Below are 7616 nucleotides of genomic sequence, written 5' to 3'. Positions count from 1 at the left end.
CCCATGCTGGCCTTGAACTCAGGTCTTCCTGCCTAGCTTCATGTGTGCTGGGATTAGATGTGTTAGCTGCCTTGCCTGGCTTAAGACCCCCGTGTGAAGAACGTAAAGTGGGGTGGGGGCTCGGCACCACAGTCCTGGAATTCCGGACATTTGCTACTCCAGAGGCTGAGGCAGAAGCACAAGTTCAAGCTCAACCAGAACTGAGTGAGCTTGAGGTTTGAGGGTTTGAGGCTAGTCTGAGCAGCCAGGTGAGATCCTGGTCCCAGAAGGGAAAAGAAGGGGGTGTGGTATGGTGGCAGGGGCTGTCTGTGAAGAAGGCTCTGGGCTTAAGCCTCCACATCGCAAAGAAGAGACTGATCAGCTAAACCAAGAGACTTGAAAACCTCCATTTGGTCAGCACAAGTGCTTTCCTCACTGAGCTGCGTCTGCAGCCCTGCCCAGGGCTGTTGTGACTCAGGAGTGCAGTGTGTCTTATAAGCGTGTGAGGGTACAGGTTTTTTGATGGTGCTGTTGTGGCTTGAGTATGTCTCGCTATGTAGTTCAGGCTAGCCTCCAATTTACCACCCCTTTGCTTCAGCCTCCGAAGTGCTGGGATTACAGTCGCAGGTCATGTCTCACTTTCATTTTATTCAACTGGCTGTTAAGTAGGGGACAGTTAAGCGACTCTCCATTTCCTGCACAAACCCATTCTTACAATGTGTGCATGTGTGTATATGTGTGTGTGTGTGTGTGTGTGTGTGTATGTATGTATGCATGCATGCATGCATGTATTCCTGCTGTTCAAAGTTCCTGCAAAGATGGGCATGATGATTGGCTTGAGTCTATCAACCTCAGCTATATAGTGAATTCGAGGCCAGCCTGGGCTACTTGAGACCTAGCCTCAGGAAAACAAACCAAACCAAAACCAAAACCAAACCCCAAACTTCCAGAAAACGGGAATTGCTTGATGTGAAGCCTGATAACTTCATACGTGAGAAGGTGAGAGCTGATTCTCCCAAGTGCGTCCTGGCGCGTGCGCTCTCCCTACAGATGAGAGAAGAAATGAATGCATGCATGCATACATGCATGTCAAATGGCAACTGACAAGACAAAAAAGCCAAAACCCAAAACCCAAATGGGTCTGCAGAAGCTTGGACACTCCCTCTGGACCCCCACCCTGCAGAGCGGGAGGTGCAGAGAGGGAAACTCCTACTGGGAATCCAGGTCAGCTCCGACCAGACCGTGGCAAGAACTGGAAAGGGGCTAGGGCCCGGAAGAGGGGAAAGGCAGACGTTGGAGGGAGGGAGTCCGACCCTGCCTGCGAGTGATTAGCCGCAGCCCCGCGCAGCGCAGTAAACAGACACTTGCAGAGGTCCCCTCCGCTCCATCCCAGGCAGGCATCGGACCCCGAGTGATTAATCCGAGTCTTCGGGGGCCAAGAGCCTTGCGTGGACTTGGAATCAGCCGGGATGGGAGTAGGAGGTGGCCTCCTACAGCTACGGCAGAGGAGTGTCCGCGCAGCGCGGTGACACGACGGGCCAGCGCGGCATCCGGGGGCGCAGGGCCGGGGCTGGAGGCTTCCGGGAACCCCGGTCCCTCGGCCGCTGAACCCTGACACCCGCCAGATAAGCTCTATCGCAGTAGCCAGAGCCGGGAACAGCCGGATACAGGGGCCACTGAGTGCATTCCCAGAACCAGCATCCGCGGTGGTCAGAGGGCTGCAGGGAGCTCCGCCCGCCCGCGGTCAGTGACAACCAGCCGGCGCCGGGCAGCAGCGGAGCTCGGTCCCAAACATCCAGACCCGCTCCACGGTGAGTGTCGTCGCGGTTCCCAGCAGGCTGGCACGTGCAGGTGGCGAGAGGAGGGGCCTCTTCCTCGCACTCACCTAGACACCTAGGGCCACGAGAGGGAGTCTGTGTCAGAGCAGAGAGAACACTGCTGTGTAGCCTTGGGCAAATTCTTTTCCCTCTCTGGGTCTCCGCGTGTCCCTGTCAGTCTTTAAATGGGGTGGTTATCCGGAAGATCTTTAAGGGGCTCTTGCGTGACACTGTGTCTCAGGCAGAGTGCTGGGCACTTTTGAAGTGTTTTGGTACAGGGAATACTTAGGGAGTCCCCAGGGTTCCCCTTTCCTGGTAGAGGGTAAGACTCTCTTCTCTGCTCCCTGTAATACACAGGCTCAGAAAGATGGAGCAATTTGTCTGAAGTCACACAGCCCATCAGTGCCACTGACAATCGAGGAGCGGTGGTCTTTCTGACCAAGGGTTTATTCTAGGCATGGGGTGAGGGGAGGAAGCGTGGGAGGAACAGACTAGATTGACTTTCTGTCGCTTTAGGAAGGAGCAGAAGAGGTGGTCAGCCTCAGCTCCAAGCCACCTTCAGCGGTCAGGAAGGCGAGCGTTGCACAGGTTGGGCCAGGTGTGCTCTGCTAGGACAAGCGTCCACTACCATTTGTGCAGCAAGGGATCCCCGGGGGCGAGAGAGAGAGAGAGAGAGAGAGAGAGAGAGAGAGAGAGAGAGAGAGAGAGTTGCGTTTGGAGCGGGGAAGGGGGGTGAGAGCTGGGGGCGGGGAGCATGGTGCATGCCTTGACTAGTTTTGTTCCAATTTTACTTTGCCTTTTCAAAAATCTGTTTTAAATCATTCCGGGCCCCCGCGCGGCTCCTCTGGACAAAACAGAATTGTGAAACACACCAGCACTTTCCACACGCCTCCCCTGGGGGGAATCTCTCGCATTAATACCAGGGCCGTCTATTTGCATATCCATCCCTGCTGTGGCGCTGGCAGTGGGCAGGGAGTGGGCTGCAGACAGAGTTAACCCGGGCACTCCGTGGAAGGAGACCGGGTTACATTCCAGGGCTAGGAAGTCCCCAGCATCTCATCGGCAGGTGGGAAGCCCCCCAGGGCCCAGCCAGAGGTGAAGGTCTCAACACCCAGATGTGGCCTGTCTTACTTCCTCTGGAATGTTCCACTGGGCTGCAGCCCTGGGGTGGACCCACGCCTCCTTTCCTTTCGGGGCGGGCTCAGAACCCCCTGCATTGAGGGTAAATGGGGACTTCAGCTGTCATCCCAGAAACCCCCCATCTGTCCTAAGGAATGTGGTTTTTCTTTGTGGCTTCAACAAATCCCACCTTTCAGCCTCAGTTTCTTCATCTACAGGGCAATGGGTTTATTTAGAGAAACCTCTCAAGGTTCTGTAGGCTGGATTTTGGGACTCTGGGCAAGGACATACCCAAGGTGGAAGTACTGTAGATCAGGGCAAGATGCTTGCCTGGATACACTCTCTCTGCTGGCTGGCTATCTCTCTCTCTCTCTCTCTCTCTCTCTCTCTCTCTCTCTCTCTCTCTCTCCTCTCTCCCCTTCCTCTCTCTCTCTCTCCTTCCTCTCTCTCCTCTCTCTCCTCTTTCTCTTCTCTTCTATCTCTCTCCTCTCCTCCTCCTCCTCCTCTTCTTCCTCCTCTTCCTCCTCCTCCTCCTCTCTCTGTCTCTCTCTGTGTCTGTCTGTCTCTCTCTGTCTTTATCTGTGTGTCTGTCTGTCTCTCTCTCCTCTTTCTCTCCTTCCTCTCTCTCTCCTCTCTCTATCTCCTCTCTCCTCTCTCTCCTCTCTTCCTCCTCCTTTCTCTCCTCTCTCCCCTTCCTCTCTCTCTCTTTCCTCTCTCTCTTCTTCCTCCCTCTCCTCTCTCTATCTCCTCTTTCTCTTCTCTTCTATCTCTCTCCTCTCCTCTTCCTCCTCCTCCTCCTCTCTCTGTCTCTCTCTGTNTCTGTCTGTCTCTCTCTGTTTCTGTCTCTGTGTCTGTCTGTGTGTCTGTCTGTCTGTTTGTCTGTCTGTCTCTGTAGGTAGGGGTGGGGCTTAGAAAGCACTTCCCATCTATTATCCTGCTCCAGAGGTATCTGTGAATAAGGGAATGATGATGGAGGAGGAAGCACTCCAGGGCACTGAGGGCACTGGGAAGATGGGACACCAGAAGTGCAGGAGGGAATTTGGCTGCGGACTCACCAGCCAGGCAGGCCTGACCCCACAAGGGTTGACCTGGTAAACCTTGCTGCTTGGGCTCCTGCCTAGCCATTTCACCCATAGGTGGGTGCTGGTCTTGGAGCCTCTGCTACTTGTGGGTCCCAGAGATAGAGCTAAGGCCTCCAGGCTTGTGAGAGCAGCTGCCTGCACCCACTGAGTGTTCTTACTTACCTACTGGAGACTTTGTTGCCTTGTGGAGGCATCTCACTCCCGAGATAGCCCACCATCAGATTCTTAGGAATTAGGTGAATTGGTTGCTACATCCCGAATTATGTAAACTCAGAGTAACTTCTGTTTAGACTAGGAGGGGAGTGCAGGGAGCTTATCACTCTGCTTTCTGCTTGTGAGGTTGGGGATAGATCTAGCGCCTCACACAAAGCAGGCGAGTGCTTTGATGATGAGCTATGTTGTCAGCTCTTGGCATTTTGAGGTGGCTTCAGACTCACAATGCCAACTGCCAACTGCTGGGACAACAGGCACCTGCCACTACCCCCCAGTTTGGACAGTTCTGGGTGGGGGGGGTGAACCTAGGGCTTTGCGTGTTAGGTAACTGCTCTGACAACTGAGCTACACCCCCAGCCCCCTTTCTTTTCATTTTCCTTTTATTTTATGTATCTAAGTGCTTTGCCTGTAGTTATATGTACCACACGCATGCTTGGAGTCCTTAGAGGTCAGAAGAGGGAACTGGAGCTACAGATAGTTGTGAGCCTCCATGGAGGTGCTGGGAATTGAACCCTTGTCCACTGCGAGAGCATCCAGTGCTCTTAACCACTGAGCCATCTCTGGCTCCCTGCCCTCCATCTTTGAGGCCATTTTCTTCGTGCTAGGAACAAACCCAGGGCTTCGACGGTGCTAAGCGTGTAACCTGCCACAGAGCCACGTCCTGGCCTCTCACAACTCACTGTGCCATTTCCTCTAAGCTATGTCCTGTTGCATCTGAATGGCAGGAGCACTAAAGGGTGGCAGGTCACTGCACAGTCCTTCCTAATTCCGCGTCCAGCGATGTCATCTGGGAAGCTGGAAGCTGCTTTGGTGGGAAAATGCCCAAAGGCTCAACGTGGGGCTTGCTCAGCTTGTTTCGCTGCTCTGTGTGCTGTTGGGTTTGAGAAAATGGCCATTTCCTGACTCTGCCCTTTGCTGCCATTGGCACAGGAGGGGCCTGCCCACTTCTAATAGACCCAGTAAGTTCCCACACACTGCTGTTTGGCTGCTAGCTCACTCACTGAGGTGAGGTGGTTACCCACCAGGATCCCTGAAAAGCTACACCCCTCCATCCACTGTTAGGTGTGGGAGTCAAGATAAAGCTTGCCAAAAAGATCCCACACAGGCTAGAGAGATGGCTCAGCGGTTAAGAGCACTGACTGCTCTTCCAAAGGTCCTGAGTTCAAATCCCAGCAACCACATGGTGGCTCACAACTATCCCTAACAAGATCTGATGCCCTCTTCTGGAGTGTCTGAAGACAGCTACAGTGTACTTACATATAATAAATAAATCTTAAAAAAAAAAATCCCACCCCATGCAAATGAACTGACCCTTTGAAATCTCCAGAAAAATAGCATCTAGTGCCCCTGCTTCAGCCTCCTGGGAGACAGACAGAAAATATGCCCCCACTCTTGGCCATGTAAATGTTGTCATATTATTTTGTTTTATTATTTATTTATTTATTTTTATTTTTGGAGACGGGGTTTCTCTGTATAACAGCCTTGGCTGTCCTGGAACTTGCTTTGCAGACCAGGCTGGCCTCGAACTCACAGAGATCCGCTTCCCAAGTGCTGGGATTAAAGTCATACAGTATCATGCCTAGCTATCAAATAAGTGTTTATTTGTACTTTTGTGTGTCTGCATTCTTTGCCTGTATGATGTGTGTGCCACAAGTATGCAGTGCTCAAGGAGGCCAGAAGAGGGCGCTGGAGGGCTTGAACATCTGGAACTGGTTGTAAGTCACCAGGTGGGTGCCAGGAACCAAAGCTGGGTCCTCTGCAAGAGCAGCCAGTGGTCCTAACCACTGAACATCTCTCTGGCCTCTGTAAATGTTATTCTCATTAGTAAAGTGTATGATAGACATTCTTCCTAGCCACGCATGTTTGTGTACTCACGAGCGCACACCCATGTATATTTATTTATATGAACACAGAGCCCTGGGAGCTGGTTGATAAACTTTTAGCTTCCTGATGTACATTCCTGATGTACACTGACCAGGGACTCAGAGATCTTGTCTTGGAAAGGCTTCCACCTGCCCTAAGTTTCGGGCCAAAGTTCTCTACTTCCTTCTTTCGCTGAAGAAAGGCCAGCAACCAAACCTGACTTCACTCTGGGGGACAGATCCCCAGGAGGGACACCCAGGCTTCTGCTCAGCCAGGGCATCAGCACTACACAGATGCTCTGTTTGCTGCGCCTTTGGTCTTTGTATCCAGGCTTCTGCACCTATGGTCCCTGCATCCTTTCTTTGGTCCTGCAGTCTGTATCCAAGCGGCGTCCAAAGCGGTGTCCGTTCGTTCCGTACGTAGTAGGTCCCATCAGAGGCAGCTTCTGGTTAATTCCATGCCTTTGCAGACCTTGATCCTGCCAGCTCAATTTTCCCTGTGCAGGGAATGATGGCGCTAATAGAAACAATGTCTTGGAACAATTCAAAGGAACAGCTAAGCCAGCCCTATAGAGGAGTTAAGACTGAGCTCTATTTTTAGAAACCCTAGGGGCCAGGTGGGCCCTTTCCAGGCGCCCTGGAGCAGGCCAGCACTAAGGAAAATCTTTCTCACGCCCAAGTCCCGCCTCTCCTCCTTCCCTGCCAAGGAGGAGGCCCAGGTGGGGGTGTTAGCTAAGCAGTGTGGCTGTGGTAGAGGGAGGGAGCCAGGCTCTCACTGATTTAAAAAGGGCTGAGAGTGTATTTGGCATGTAGGACGTATACAGAGAGGATGTGTGTGACTTGTCTGAGCAAGGGGACATCCCAGGTGTGCATACGGCTCCCCACCAAGACCTCAGTTCTGATTGCAGTCTTAGGTCTCCTGTGAGCAGCTTGGCAGGCCCTGTTGAGTCAGTGTCTCTGTCTCGGACCTCGGTCTCTGCACACCCTCCCTCTGTCCCTCGTCCCCACTCCTTCCTCCCTCCTTTCTTTGGGAACTGGGCAGGTTGGGCAGGATGGAGCTCAGAGGCAGAACACTCTTCCTAGCTTGTGTGGGCTCTGGATTCCATTCCCAGCACCACATGCTCGATCGATCACACGCCCGAGCGAGCCCCGAGATGGGTCCACCCGTTGTGTTCTGTGTTCTGCACACTGATCTTGTGTGCCGGGTGTTTTCATGCCAAGATTTGAACATTCCGGCCTGGTGAGATGGCTCAGTGGGTAAAGGCGCTTGTCACCAAATCTCACGAGGTTGAAGAGAACCAACACCCACGAGTTGTCCTGTGATCTTCACATGTCCACTTTTGTGTACATGTGAACACCCTCCACATATTACACGTGCACACATGCGTGTACACACACACACACTCTAGGGAGTGCGCGCGCACACACACATAGCATATCTGCCTTCCAAGCTGGGTTTAGAGGGGTCAAATAGTTTGTCATTAACTAGGTCTCGAACTTGTGCACAGTCCAGCAGCTTCTACTTTTCAATTAAAAAAAAAAAA

General features: G+C 52.7%; 1 protein-coding gene across 2 annotated transcripts in view; it reads left to right on the top strand.

The window, feature by feature from the left end:
* Positions 1-1550: 1550 nt before the first annotated feature.
* Positions 1551-7616, top strand: part of Ripor3 (RIPOR family member 3) — a 72675-nt gene continuing 66609 nt past the window's right edge. For both annotated transcript variants that reach the window (XM_029536453.1, XM_029536452.1), the window contains exon 1: positions 1551-1790. The gene's annotated coding sequence lies outside the window, so the exon portion shown is untranslated. The remainder of the gene's footprint in view (positions 1791-7616) is intronic.

Source organism: Mus pahari, chromosome 3 (genome assembly GCF_900095145.1).
Source record: "Mus pahari chromosome 3, PAHARI_EIJ_v1.1, whole genome shotgun sequence".
Classification (NCBI taxonomy): Eukaryota; Metazoa; Chordata; class Mammalia; order Rodentia; family Muridae; genus Mus; species Mus pahari.
Note: the sequence above shows the minus strand (reverse complement) of the source record. Positions and strands in the feature narration are given on the sequence as shown.